The sequence below is a fragment of the Bubalus kerabau genome, chromosome 3 (genome assembly GCF_029407905.1).
Source record: "Bubalus kerabau isolate K-KA32 ecotype Philippines breed swamp buffalo chromosome 3, PCC_UOA_SB_1v2, whole genome shotgun sequence".
Lineage (NCBI taxonomy): Eukaryota > Metazoa > Chordata > Mammalia > Artiodactyla > Bovidae > Bubalus > Bubalus kerabau.
Genome location: NC_073626.1, coordinates 70,392,198 through 70,407,034, shown reverse-complemented (window position 1 = coordinate 70,407,034; position 14,837 = coordinate 70,392,198). Strand labels below are relative to the sequence as shown.

At 39.5% G+C, this 14,837-nt stretch overlaps 1 protein-coding gene across 6 annotated transcripts in view; it reads right to left on the bottom strand.

Moving 5' to 3' along the window:
- Positions 1–14,074, bottom strand: part of CWC22 (CWC22 spliceosome associated protein homolog) — a 75,816-nt gene extending 61,742 nt beyond the window's left edge. For 3 of the 6 annotated variants that reach the window (XM_055572049.1, XM_055572050.1, XM_055572051.1), the window contains exon 1: positions 13,884–14,074. The gene's annotated coding sequence lies outside the window, so the exon portion shown is untranslated. Of the gene's footprint in view, positions 1–13,545; positions 13,771–13,883 lie in introns of those variants that run through there. The other 3 variants (XM_055572048.1, XM_055572047.1, XM_055572046.1) reach the window with 2 other exon arrangements.
- Positions 14,075–14,837: the final 763 nt, after the last annotated feature.

Sequence of the window (14,837 nt, the reverse complement as noted above, 5' to 3'; positions counted from 1 at the left end):
AGTATTATTTATACATACATTTATTCAATAACAACAAACATTTATTGCACTTGTATTTTGCCAGGCATCCTTCTAAGAACTGGGTAGATAGCAAGGAACAATCCTAACACATGAAGCTTACTTATAAATTTGTTTATAGATTAACTTATAAAAAGTAAAGTTAATTTATTTACAAAAAGTAAATCTGTAATGATAAGCAAAGCACTCAGCTACTAATAAAGCAAAGTGGCTGGATGAGTTTTTTTTACACGTCACTTCAGATTATTACTTAATACTGTAAAACAAGATCCCGAAGTCACTATGTTAAAAAAAAAAAGTGGAATATGAAAACCTGCATGGCTGGAGAATTACTTGTACATATATTGGGGCCCACCTTACTTACTTTGAAGATCTGTATACAGGGGTGGAGGTGGGGCGGGGGCGGGATACCTAGGCACACTGGTTTTACAAAGGCATCCCCAAGGTAATTCCAATATACAACTCTTCCTCAAGATTTCTTAGCTTTCCAATTATGGACGAGAAACTGGTTATCAATTTGTCTTAAATCATGAGTCAAATACAGGACTCCACAGCTTATCTACTTTGTAGTGAAGAATTTAAGACATAAACCATTTGAAAAGGGAAACATAAATTTCAAATATTAATCCTTAACTCACTGATAAAAAGCACATACATGTATGTAAAAAACAAAAAGCAGTATCAGTGCTTTTTAAATCTGAGAAATTCTGGGCACAATTATAGGGAGAAAATTCTCACTCATAATGCACTGATGGCCAGAGCACAGGCTTTTTGGAGCTTAGGACATCAGCCATGATAATTAAAGTAACAGTATTTACTATAATGGGCTTCCCAGGTGGTGCTTTTGGTAAAGAACTTGCTGCCAATTCAGGAGATATAAGAGATGGGGGGTTCAATCCGTGAGTCAGGAAGATCAACCCACTCCAGTATTCAGAATCCCATGGACAGAGGAGCCTGACAGGCTGCAGTCCATAGCATTGCAGAGTCGGACACGACTGAAATGACTTTAGCATGCATGTATCTGCTATAACATGATCACAAACACAAATTTAAGCACTGAACTGGAGTCATGCAGATGACAAAATATGTTCATGAAATACTTTTATTATCCTTAAAATGAAAATAAAACATGAAAAATTGAGAGGGCAAGAAAAGAAAAAACCTGCATCAGAATTCAGTCTTCCTATGTAAACTAGATATGTATCTGGTAACAGTAATTGTTTCAATGATTATGTACTTTTCAAGTTAAAAAATGCATATACATAGTCTGGCATAAACAGTAAAAATTTTCTTGCCCGTAGGCTTAAATATGCTATTAACTGTGAGATCTGGAACATATTTAATGTAAAAATTAAAAGCCTAGAGAACTGTTAATGTCCTTACTATTCATAATTTGTCCCTACTCCCGGGATGATACTATGCAATACCTCAATAGAGGATTCTATTCTCTTCTATTTTAATAATGTTGTTATACAAATTAATTGGGGCTTCCCCGGTGGCACAGTGGTAAAGAATCTGCCTGCCAATGTGGGAGACACAAGAGACATGAATTGGATCGCTAGGTCAGGAAGATCCCCTGGAGTAGGAAATGGCAACCCACTCCAGTACTCTTGCCTGGAAAATTCCATGGACAGAGGAGCCTGGAGAATGACAGTCCACGGGGTATGACTGAGCACGCACGCACAAACACACCCCGCCAGCACCACGAATTAACTGAGTCACTTTTTGTCCATAGGAGCTTCTGCTCCTTCCTTACATTCACCAAGACTCCCTGTGTGAACCAGGCTCAAGAACTGAATTGTTCAAAATGAACCTCAAAAGAATCTAATCTAAGTAAAACACTCTGCCTAGTACTCTTTACTTTTTGCAGGGATATGCTGGTGGATACTGCTGCCATCAATCACCTGTGACTCATTTTCAGGACTTCTCTGATCCAGAAGGGGAAAACACAGAAAACAGAACAAGGCCCTCCTTCAACAGACGCTAGACACCAATCACTGCCACAGACTCATTTGCATTATTTTTGTCCTTGATCCTCTTTTTTTTTTTTTTCCCCTCTCTGCTAGCTGACACTTCTAAATCAGCACTATACAAAAGAACTTTCTGCACTAATGGAAAGGTTCTTTTTCTGTACTGTCAGTAGCCACTATACCAATACAATAGTCACTGGCCACATGTGGCTACTGAGAACTTCAAATATACCTAGTGGAAAGGAGAAAATTTATTTTATATGATTTTAATTAAGTTTATATTTGAACATGAATAGCTAGCTACATGTGGCTACTGGTTACCATACTATACAACACAATTCTAAATGATTAGCAGACACTAGAGGCTTTTAGTCAGGGCATTCTGAATCCTTGTTTTGACAGTCTCCAGATACGATATGCAAATTTCTCCAAGCCAGGCTTCAATAATACATGAATCGTGAACTTCCAGATGTTCAAGCTGGTTTTAGAAAAGCCAGAGGAACCCGAGATCAAATTGCCAACATCCGCTGGATCATCAAAAAAGCAAGACAGTTCCAGAGAAACATCTGTTTCTGCTTTATTGACTATGCCAAAGCCTTTGACTGTGTGGATCACAACACACTGTGGAAAATCCTGAAAGAGATGGGAATACCAGACACCTGACCTGCCTCTTGAGAAATCTGTATGAAGGTCAGGAAGCAACAGTTCGAACTGGACATGGAACAACAGACTGGTTCAAAACAGGAAAGGAGTACGTCAAGGCTGTGTATTGTCACCCTGCTTATTTAACTTATATGCAGAGTACATCATGAGAAACGCTGGGCTGGAAGAAGCACAAGCTGGAATCAAGATTGCTGGGAGAAATATCAGTAACCTCAGATATGCAGATGACACCCCCTGTATGGCAGAAAGTCAAGAACTAAAGAGCCTCTTGATGAAAGTGAAAGACGAGAGTGAAAAAGTTGGCTTAAAATTCAACGTTCAGAAAACTAAGATCATGGCTTCCAGTCCCATCACTTCATGGCAAATATATGGGAAAACAATGGAAACAGTGGTTGACTTTATTTTTGGTGGCTCTAAAGTCACTGCAGATGGTGATTGCAGCCATGGAATTAAAAGACATTTACTCCTTGGAAGAAAAGCTATGACCAACCTAGACAGAATATTAAAAAGCAGAGACATGACTTTGCCAACAAAGGTCCGTCTAGTCAAGGCTATGGTTTTTTCCAGTAGTCATGTATGGATGTGAGAGTTGGACTATAAAGAAAGCTGAGCGCTGAAGAATTGAGGCTTTTAAACTGTGATGTTGGAGAAGACTTGAGAGTCCCTTGAACTGCAAGGAGATCCAACCAGTCCATACTAAAGGAAATCAGTCCTGAGTGTTCATTGGAAGAACTGATGTTGAGGCTGAAACTCCAATACTTTGGCCACCTGATGTGAACAACTGATTTATTTGAAAAGACCCTTATGTTGGGAAAGATTGAGGGCAGGAGGAGAAGGGGATGACAGAGGATGAGATGGTTGGATGGCATCACTGACTCAATGGATGTGAGTTTGAGCAAACTCCTGGAGTTGGTGATGGACAGGGAGGCTTGGCATGCTGCAGTCCATGGGGTCACAAAGAGTTGGACATGACTGAAAGACTAAACTGAACTGAAGATATGATACTAATTAATTCTTCAGATACTGTCAAAAGTTAAAAAAAAAAAAATTCATATCCAATTATGGGAAAAGTCATTTGGTTATGTTCCATGACAGATTCAGATTATGAGAAATAAGGAATATAATAATCCTCGGCGTAGAGTTTGTCTATGTTTTAATCATCAATGTGTGACCCCCACAGTCTTAAACACTGCTTTGCAGCTGCTATGATGACAAATAATCATTTTACATAAACAACAAGAAAAGCCTGGCATTAGAAGTATTATTACCATCACAAACTTCACATACAATCCTGGGCCACTGAACAACAGTGCAGACAGCGATTGATCACATCTCCAGAAGATAAATGATCTATCCTTTAGCTTAGACTGAGTAACCAGAAGGGGTACTGATAAAATGGAAAAAAAAAAAAAAAAACAACCCTGCTGACAGCCAAGAATTGACACCAACACAGAAACCACAACTTTTAGAATGGATTTCCACTAATTTGCAAAAGAGAAAAATTATGCCAATATAAGCTGAAGCCCATGGGGTCACAAAGAGTTGGACACGACTGAGTGACTGAACTGAACTGAAGTCATCATATGGAACATGGATTATCTGAGGTCAATTCTGTTCGGTCCCATCTGACCCATACAGAATGATGTGGGCATGCACTCATGTGTTCTTAAGATACGCCCACTTACTGTTCCACCAACTCTTTAGTTTACAAATTCTCTCTTGTCTACAAATGCCTGCCAAGACCAGATATCTGGTGAGCACTAAGTACATTATTGGGGATTTTTTTATTGATGGGCTTTAACATACAAGACAAATGAAGCACTTTCTTCAACAATTCAATGACATGGGGGACCAAAAAAAGAAAGAAATGGGTGGTACAACTGTTATAAGAGGCTTAACAGACTTAACACATGTAATATGTGGACTGTGTTTAGATCCATAGTTGAACAATTTGCCCTACTCTATAATGGTGTGTGTTTATATAGTAGGATCCATGCTAACTTGAAATGAGCACTAACTCAGTTGACCAATATCCTCTATGCAGTCTTCCTTCCAAATAAAGGAGGCAGACTGGAGGTCTCTTCCCTTAATGGGGGACAAAATAATGGAAGAGCACATTTTCTAGTCCAGTTTAATACTATGAACTTGCTGAAAAGTATGATATGCACATCATGGTTTTATGGGTAGAAGAATGAGAACAGAGTGGGATCTGGACTTTCAGAAATACTTAAATCCATACAGATAAATGTATTTTCAACCTAAGAGAACTTACCTTAGCATGTACCTAAAATAAAATGTATTTCAAAATCAGCCTTTACCTATATTGTCCGACTCTTTGCAACCCCATGGACTGTATGTAGCCTACCGGGCTCCTCCGTCCATGGGATTTTCCGGGCAAAGGTACTGGAGTGGGTTGCCATTTCCTTCTCCATATACCTATATAGTGTATACTATATACCTATAGAGCCTTTACCTATATAGTGTGCCCAAATTGATAATAAAGGAGATAGTCTAAACTCTAGTACCAATAATTTATAAACATTCAAAAAGCATTTTTCTCAACTGTAAAACATGTTTTCCAATGAGGTAAGTCATTTTAAAATAATGTGATGGTTAGTGACCCATGGCTGACAGGAATGATACAACGGTGAACACAGCTTGCCCAATGCTGTGCAAAACCAGCCAAAGGGAAGAATGCCAATGTGTATAGTAGCTCCACAACACACTAATTTGCCATCTACACTACCAATTCTACAGCACATGACAATGATGTTTCCGAGATATGTGAGATGAACTAATTACATACATTTCCTGTGTCAGAAGTCAGAAACATCTAATTTAGAGTCAGATAACAATAGCAACAACAACAAATAAATAAAACTGTTATAGTCACAAAGACACTATACCAGGTACTTCATTTCTATATTCTTATTCAACCTTCATGGTTACCCTGCTTGCATGACTTTTTTAAACCTTATTTTTCAATGGGAAAACTGAGGTACACAGAGTTGAAGCGATGGGTACAAATAAATCACTGCTAATAAGTGACGGAGCTAAAATTCAAGAAAGTTTATCTGATGCCAAACCATCTGATACTGCATCCCAAGGAAAATACCAACATTAGTAAGCTGATGCCAAATTGGTAAACTATAAAATGTAAAAAGACACAATCTATATATACTATGCATAAAATTTTCCTAAACTGATCCATTCAAAGTTCCAGAGAGTAAAGGTTTTGATGTTAATATAATGAGGCCCTACTTTTTTTTTAACATGAATAATAATGTTAAGGATCCCTTTATTTAATTTGCATACCAAGAATTCACTGTGACCAGGTACAATATGAGCAAATAAATCACTTGACTATTGTGCAATATCTAGTATTTTCCTTGACGATCCCTCTAGGGTCTAAAACCTGGTTTCTCTTCTCATCCGACACACATACATACACACACACACACACACAACCTGGTTTCTCTTCTCATCCTACACTCACACACACCTGGCAATTTTTAATGCCTTTAATTTCAAATTATCTCACCCATTTAAGTTTACTGAGTTTTCTTTCTGATCAGTGACATCTTTCACCTTTCTACCCTTCAACCATCATCACCAAATACTTTTCTGGCAATCAAGTACAATCTGTTACATTTCTATGTCCCAAAACATAAGAGTGAAATTGATAATACTATAGACTGCTATCCCAGTTCTAACAAAATATGCATAAAGTACTATCATCGTCCAGATTTATACAGAATATGCCTGCAGGGAAATTCTGAGAGTTCAATATCTGCATGCTTGATACGTAGACTAATTGGAAATTCCTGCAATGAGAGTAATTTATCTAGAGTTTATAGCTCTCACTGCTCTTCTTAGCATCACTGTGTGGATTTCATGATGAATTATTAAATTTCTCTCTCCTTGTCACAAGTAAGTCACTCAGCAAAACCACACCTGCTCTCCTGAGCAAGGAGAATATTTTATAATAATAAGATGTTGTTTCAGCAAGCATCAGAAAGCAAAATACTTAATAAGATTTGTAAGAAGACTGCTTTAGTAACTGGAAACTATAAAATTATACATTCTGCAATTATCTCAAAAGTTCAAAAAACAGGAAAATATTCAATTAATTAATGCATTACTTTCTCAATTATTTCAAAATAAAACATCTACTACTGTCCCTTAGGTATCTTCAATCCATGTTCGAGGAACTTGTGGAAATATACTATCATAAAATTGTTAAAAGAAAGTCGATTTCCTTTAGTTTGCTCTTCTGCATTCTACATAGTAATAGTAAGCATGGAAAACTCCAAACATTATAAGAGAGTTTAAAACAAAAAACAAAATAAGAAAATGGAATAGTAAATAGCATTCAAATTAAAAGCTAGTGCAAATTTGTTCTTAATACAAAATGTAATGGAAAGGTGGTGTTGATGGAATCCTTGGAAAAATTTCCAAATAGGACACAAACGGATGACTCTTCCAAATACTCATTTTCCTTTTCAGGGAACAGATAGGAATAACAGATTGGCCACAGTTCTTAAGCATGAATGACAAGATTGCCATGGCCTTTCCCTATTTGTACTAAAGGAAAAAAAAAATTGTTTAAGAAAACTGCTTCCTTATTTTTCCTTGCTATTTTTTTGAATACATACATATTAGCAAGAAATTTGCCCCATGATATGCCACATAAGAAAAAAATTTGATACTGTAATTCGATTTCAGCACAGGTTCATAATACCAAGAAAATAAAAGGGTCAAAACTTTTCAAGAAAAGTCACAAGAGTGACAATCTCTTACCTGCTATTCTGAAATCCGAAATGTCTTAAAAATACAGATTTTTGGTAAACTCATTTGACAGCAAAATCTGACATGCACTAACTCGAGACTTTATGTGACTCTTCACATGATGTACTATAGAAATATTACATGTATTTTACTAGCTGATGTTGCCCTGGGATCCCAAAAGGGGGATTACTTAATAAATGTATCTGCACTGTATTCTTTCTGTAAAAATCTGAACAAATTCTGAATGTCAAATCAGAATTATCAATACAAATGTAGAAACGCAGATCTGTCCTCCCTGTCTGCTTTCTGGTACACTACAGTACACCAGGTGTGTGCCTGGACGCACAACCATCTGAATGACTGAAGGTTACCACGTAGACGTGACAGGCTTAGAAGCTGTGCAGATAGTATTAGATATTGTTTGGGTTTTTAAGCAATGAGGAATAAACAACATAAACACTTCTGACTGGTCTTTGATTCTATGTAGGGAAGACAGCACCAACTTGGGGACTTCTTAAGACAGTAAGACTCGGATGACTAAAAAAAAAAGACAAAAATCTAAAAGTTCTTGTCATTTTTAAGAACTCAGTGACACCAATGTGTGTTGTGTGTTAAGTCGCTTCAGTCATGTCTGATTCTTTGCGACGCCACGGAATGTAGCCCCCCAGGCTCCTCTGTCCATGGAATTCTCCAGGCAAAAATACTGGAAGGGACTGCCATTTCCTTTTCCAAGACCAATATTCATACCAAAAATCACTCATTATAAACTGAGAGTAAGTGTTAACCCCCATTCACTTCCCACACCATGAGGCCAATCCATATTAGTCTGTTTAAGTTACCAAAGAAATTAAAATGATAATGATCATATGAATATGCTACCTAAACTTTTTTAAAAAGTCTTTTCTGGTACATAGGAAGATCCAGCCTTTTCACTAGAATGCAGGCTCTATAAGAGCAGGAAGTTGTTGATTTTTGTTTCAAAATCTCTATCAGCTACTTCTGGATTTACAGTATTGATTTCCAAATGAGTTAGTTTTAAAGAAAAATTCTATATGTTGAACTTATTTACTGATTCATTTAAATATAATTATGACATATATGGGGCAAATTCCCTTTATCCTGCCCCCTCTCTAATTCCATTCTTTCTCTATACAACCAAGCTTTTTCTGGTAGATGAGTTCACATAAAGTGCCTCTAATTTTTAATCTCCCATTAACCCCTTTTACCAATCTGGTTTCCACTCTTGGGATTCCACAGTACTTATCAAGGTTACATAATGACTTTCTTGTTGCTAAATCCAGGGGCCACTTCCTTCTTTTATAACACTGTGTCTAGCACTTGGTACTGCTAACCACCTTCTTGAAGTTCTCATTTCTCATCTTACACCAAAGACACCAAGTTCACTGGTTTTGCTTTTGTCTCTTCTTCTGTCCCCCCCTCTAACATTTTACCATTCCACAGAGTTTAATCTTTGCTCAGGGATTTTTATCTGTTTTGTTCATTATTATAATCCCAAAAGTTTCTCAATACTTGTTAAATGAACAAATGAATAGTCCTTAACTTTCCTTTCTCCACATTCTCTCTGGAAGACCATCTCCACTTCCACATCTTAGGCTAATATTCATAAGAACAATTTTACTTCATCCAATCTTTTCTACAAGTGTTCCAAACCTTTATCTCCAAATGCCTATAGAAACCTCTATGTGGATGCACCAAAAGCCCGCTGAACTGCAGATGCCCAAGTTGGAACTCATTTCCTCCTCTCCTCCAACCAGCACTTCCTCTAAAATATTACCTGTAAAACTAGCCAAGTGACAATTTCCTCATTCCCTGTCAGTCATCAAATCTAACTGATCCTACTTTCTCAGTTAACAGGAGACAGAATCAAATCTGCCCATTTCCCCCCACCACTCTCTCTGCCCTTGTATACAGGAAAAAAGTAAGGGGAAGGCTCCATTTAGGGAAGATCCTATAAGATAATCCCTGGTTTCATTTTAGAAGAAGGCAAAATAGTTTTGACCTCTCTAATAAGATTTCTCATAGGTCTTCTTTATCTCCAGACTATAAGGACTTTCCCAACTTGCCTCTAAAAAACATAGGGCTCCACTGCATTCTACCCACACAGAGCAAAAGGATTCTGTAAATACCTGCAATGCTGCCTGGAGAGAAATCCAGGCCTTAAATTAAAAGCACATCCCACTACAATATAACTGTATTATTTCATACTTTGGAAATTTCCTTCTAAGTTTTTAAAATGAAAATTCTGTCTCAATGCCTACTGTATCTACCATCAGTCTCCTTATATTATTCTTTAATAGAAAAGAGTTCTTTGGTAGCAGTTCTTCTCGTTAACTCAGTAAACATAAATCTTAAGGGATGTCTCTGGGGCTTCCCAGGTGGTGCAGTGGTAAGGAATCCGCCTGCCAATACAGGCAACGCAAGAGATATGAGTTTGATCCCTGGGTCAAAAAGATACTCCTAGAGCAGAAATGGCAACCCCACTCCAGTATTCTTACCTGGAAAATTCCATGGACAGAAGAGCCTGACAGACTACAGTCCAGGGGATCACTAACTGTCAGACACGACCGGGCACACACAAGGGACATCTCCACTGCTGCTAGGCCTTTAATCACCTGACCTCAAACCCTGTTAAGCCCACCTCATCTTGCCTTCTAGTTCCCCACACTTCACTTGGTTCACAGCTCAAGTGGCCAGCAGCAGAATTCAACTTTCCTCACTAATCCCAGCACCTGATTCACTGAACAAATACTATCAGTATGGGTTTTACTGATCTGTGATTAAGTTAAATTTATACCCATTGTAATGACAACAAAGAAGAGACAAAAAACCTTACATGTAAAACCTACATAACCCTCACCACTTAATATATACCTTGTCTGGCAAAGAAATATCTCCAGCGCTTCTAACCACCCACTGAACAGTACTTTTTTCATTTTGTCTTTAAAGTTTGCATTTGTGAGGAAAGTCTCCTTTGTGAGGTTTTTTATAACTGAAAATGTTTTTTTATGGGAGAAACAGGAAAACAGAATGAAAAGAACTGATATTTATATTAAAAAGTGGTTCAGAAAAGCACTTAGAGAAAGTAAAAGGCTGAGAAAAAGCAGGATGGTCATGGTCTTTTTCTTTTTTACTTTACCCCCAATTCTTTGGAAGCAAGTCAAGAATAGAGGGTCAAAGGCAGTGCCTATATCTTGTGAGGGGAGATGTATGTTAAGCTGCACACAAGGCATTGAGGGCTGAGACAGAGTTCCTATCATCAGGCAGAGCAGAGAGATCTAAGTGCTACAGCAATGTTATAAACACAATACTACTAGAAAAATGGAAGGGCAAGTAAATGGGTCTGGGGAACAAAGAAAGAAATCGGTCTAGAAGCTGCATTGTGAAGGACAAGTAGGTCATTCAGGCAATGAGACAGCACGTATAAGGACTCAGAGGCGTGAAAGACCATTTGGAACACTGGATCCCTGAAGTTCTTGGTCACTGCTATATATCCAGAACTTAGGACAGTGCGCGCTACTTAATAGGTTCCAATTCTAAAATCAAAGATAAAAGGCGGTGTGTAAGCTTTTGATGATTGTTCCTAATTCTTCCTATGAAGAACTCCCTATAATGATATCTGACAACTTCTTTACCATGGAATACCACAACAGTCTTGTCCCACATACCAACCCTTACTTCTAGGAATGGCCAAGCTGTTGTCATCAACGGTATCAAGACAGCACCATGAGGAGCCAAACCTTACCTGTCTTCACCGCCACCCTCCCTCGGTTAACCTGGAGAGTAGCTTTAATATCCTTCCCTATTGAGATGAAAAAAGTATCAGTTCCTTTCCTACCAGTTCCAGTCCAAGAGGAAATCTGACCCTCAAGGTGTAGTGACTTCAAGTTACTAAAACAGGTCTAATTGCCGAGAACGTTGCATGCCTTCATTCATACCACTTTGTTCCCCCCTCCCCAAAAAGCGTTCATCAGCTTGCCTTACTTAAGTATAAGGGCCAGATATGTGCTCTCAACTCTCACAGTACAGCTTTGAAGGTGGGCTTGCTGATGATTAGATGATAGAGCCACTTAGTAAATCATATTCTAAATTTTAAAGACAATTTGAGGGGGTGGCCTCTACAGAGATGTTTATAAAGTAGCCCCTAAACACAGCACTACATTCTAGATCAGAGGCTCCTGTCATCATGTCTAGAATAAACCTATCCTGATAAACTAATTCAGGAAAGGACTCACAGGGTAGCTTTCAAGGTGAAAGTACTGAACTCCTGTCTGATCCATTTATGAGTTGGTGTGATCACTCACCTAGAGCTAGACATCCTGAAATGTGAAGTCAAGTGGGCCTTAGGAAGCAACACTACAAACAAAGCTAGTGGAGGTGATGGAATTCCAGTTGAGCTATTTCAAGTCCTAAATATGATGCTGTTAAAGTGCTGCATTCAATATGCCAACAAATTTGGAAAACTCAGCAGTGGCCACAGGACTGGAAAAGATCAGTTTTCATTCCAATCCCAAAGAAAGGCAATGCCAAATAATGCTCAAACTACCACACAATTGCACTCATCTCACATGATAGCAAAGTAATGCTCAAAATTCTCCAAGCCAGGCTTCAACAGTACATGAACTGAGAACTTCAAGATGTTCAAGCTGGATTAGAAAAGGTAGAGGAACCAGAGATCAAATTGCTGGATGACAGAAAAAGCAAGAGAGTTCCAGATAAACATCTACTTCTGCTTTACTGACGATGCCAAAGCCTTTGACAGTGTGGATCACAACAAACTGGAAAATTCTTCGAGATGGGAATACCAGACCACCTTACCTGCCTCCTGAGTAATCTGTAGGCAGGTCAAGAAGCAAGTTAGAACCGGACATGGAACAACAGACTGGTTCCAAACTGGTGAAGGAGTATCTCAAGGCTATATATTGTCACTCTGATTATTCAACTTATATGCAGAGTACATCATGCTAAATGCAGGGCTGGATGAAACACAGCTGAAATCAAGACTGCTGGGAGAAATATCAATAACCTCAGATATGCAGATGACACCACCCTCATGGCAGAAAGTGAAGAACTAAAGAGCCTCTTGATGAAAGTGAAATAGTGAAAAAGTTGGCTTAAAACTCCACGTTCAAAAAACAGATCATGGCATCCAGTCCCATCACTTCATGGCAAATAGATGGTGGAACAAAGGAACTAGTGACACATTTTATTTTGGGGGGCTCCAAAATTACTGCAGCTGGTGACTGCAGCCATGAACTTAAAAGATGCTTGCTTCTTAGAAAAAAAGCTCTGAAAAACCTAGACTGCATATTTAAAGCTGAGACATTACTTTGGCGACAAAGGTCAGTCTAGTCAAAGCTATGGTTTTTCTAGTAGTCATATATGGATGTGAGAACTGGACCGTTAAGAAAGCTGAGTGCCAAAGAATTGATGTTTCTGAACTGTGGTGTTGGAGAAGACTTTTGAGAATCCCTTGGACAGCAGCGAGAGCCAACCAGTCAATCCTAAAGGAAATCAGTCCTCAATATTCATTGGAAGGACTGACCTTGAAGCTGAAACTCTAATATTTTGGCCACCTGATGCGAAGACACGACTCAATGTAAAAGACCCTAATGCTGGGAAAGATTGAAACCAGGAGGAGAAGGGAACGAGAGGACGAGATGGTTGGATGGCATCACTGCCTCAATGGACACCAGTCTGAACAAACTCCGGGAGATGGTGAAGGACAGGGCAGCCTGGTGTGCTGCAGTCCATCGGGTCGCAAAGAGTAGGGCACGACGGAACGACTGAAAAACAAGTTATGTAGGGATAAAGGATAACAGAGGAAGAACACACGTAATAATGAACGAACAGTCCTCAGAACTACGTGGTAAATGATGAAAAAGAAACGACTCATGATATTTTGAAGAAGCAGTCACAAAAACACTTCGCCGGAAAGAGGAATGAGAGGAGAAATTCCACAGCTTTTTAATAAACCAGGGTTTATTAATCTCACACCTATGGTTCGGGGCCTAGGCACTAAGAAAGGGGCCTGCGGCCCCGAACCAAGAACTCGAGAGGCTCCAAGTGATCCGCGCCCAAAACACACCTCACACGAAAGGAAAGGGTACCCGCGCTGGTGCTGGATTCCACAATAAAAGCCACCGCGGAGAGACAGCTCCAGGAACCTCCCCTGTCCGCGCAGGCATTCTCCATCCCACCGCGCAGTCCCACTCACTGGGGCTCTTCCGCCCGACCGACACTCACAGTCCAACCTGGCGGGCCACCGCGCGGCGGGAGACCCAAGCGCACCCGAAAACCGCCCACGGCCGTACCAGCGAGCCCGCACCTACTCCTGGGGCCCCTTCATTTCCCACCCGGCCTGGCAACCTGCAACCCCAACTCCAACTCGCTGCCTGCTGCGAGTCTACGGACTTCGGTAATTACCTGGAGCTCCACCGCGCCGCCATTACACCGGAAGCACGTCACTTCCCCTTCCCGGGCCCCGCAGTAGGAAGAAGGCGGAACGTGAAATACATAATAACCTGACGCTAAACTGACTCTGATACGTTATTGTATTAACTTATTTTAAACATTGTTTTGTAATACCAGATTCAGAGCCGTCGATCCGGCCACACTTTTCCCTTCCCAAGACAACGACAAAAGAAACACAAACTACAAAACCCATAACCCACCGCCAATGCGGGCGGAAATGACGGACTCACTTGTAGGCTGAGAAGGCAGCAATGCACGCCGGGAATTATAGTTCTTCTGGATAAGGAGCCTAGAGTTCGCTCTGGAAGCTCACGGGCAACCTAGTTCTGTCTTAAGATTTTTTTTAGTTTACTGTAAACTTAATTCTCTGCAGTTGACAAAAAACGAGACCTTAGTTTAGCCACTTTTCTGTGAAAATCTTAAGGAAACAAGACACCTTTTTAGACTTTTTACAATAGTTAAACCAAGAACCAGAACAAAAATGTTACCAACTGTAACAAATGTTAAGTGCCTACCTGGTTACAAGATTGCAAGCCTAAGTCAATAGGAAAACATTGGATCACCAACAGAGTGAAGTAATGAGGAAGAAATTAACTCTGCAGATAAGATGATGCCTCTATTTTAGGTAAAGGTACCAACCAGCTGGCGAGACACAGGAGAAAATTTTCTGACTGACTTGGAAATAGAAGTCTGAGGTGATCAGTAGAAGCATTTTCTTAATCTTGACTTTTCAAAAGTTACAAAACATAAATGTTAAACTACTTGTTACTGTTTTGAAAACTTCAGTTCAGTCAGTCCTGTCAGACTCTTTTCGACCCCAAGGACTGCAGCTCGCCAGGCCTCCCTGTCCACCTCCAACTCCAGGAGTTTACTCAAACTCATGTCCATTGAGTCGGTGATGCCATC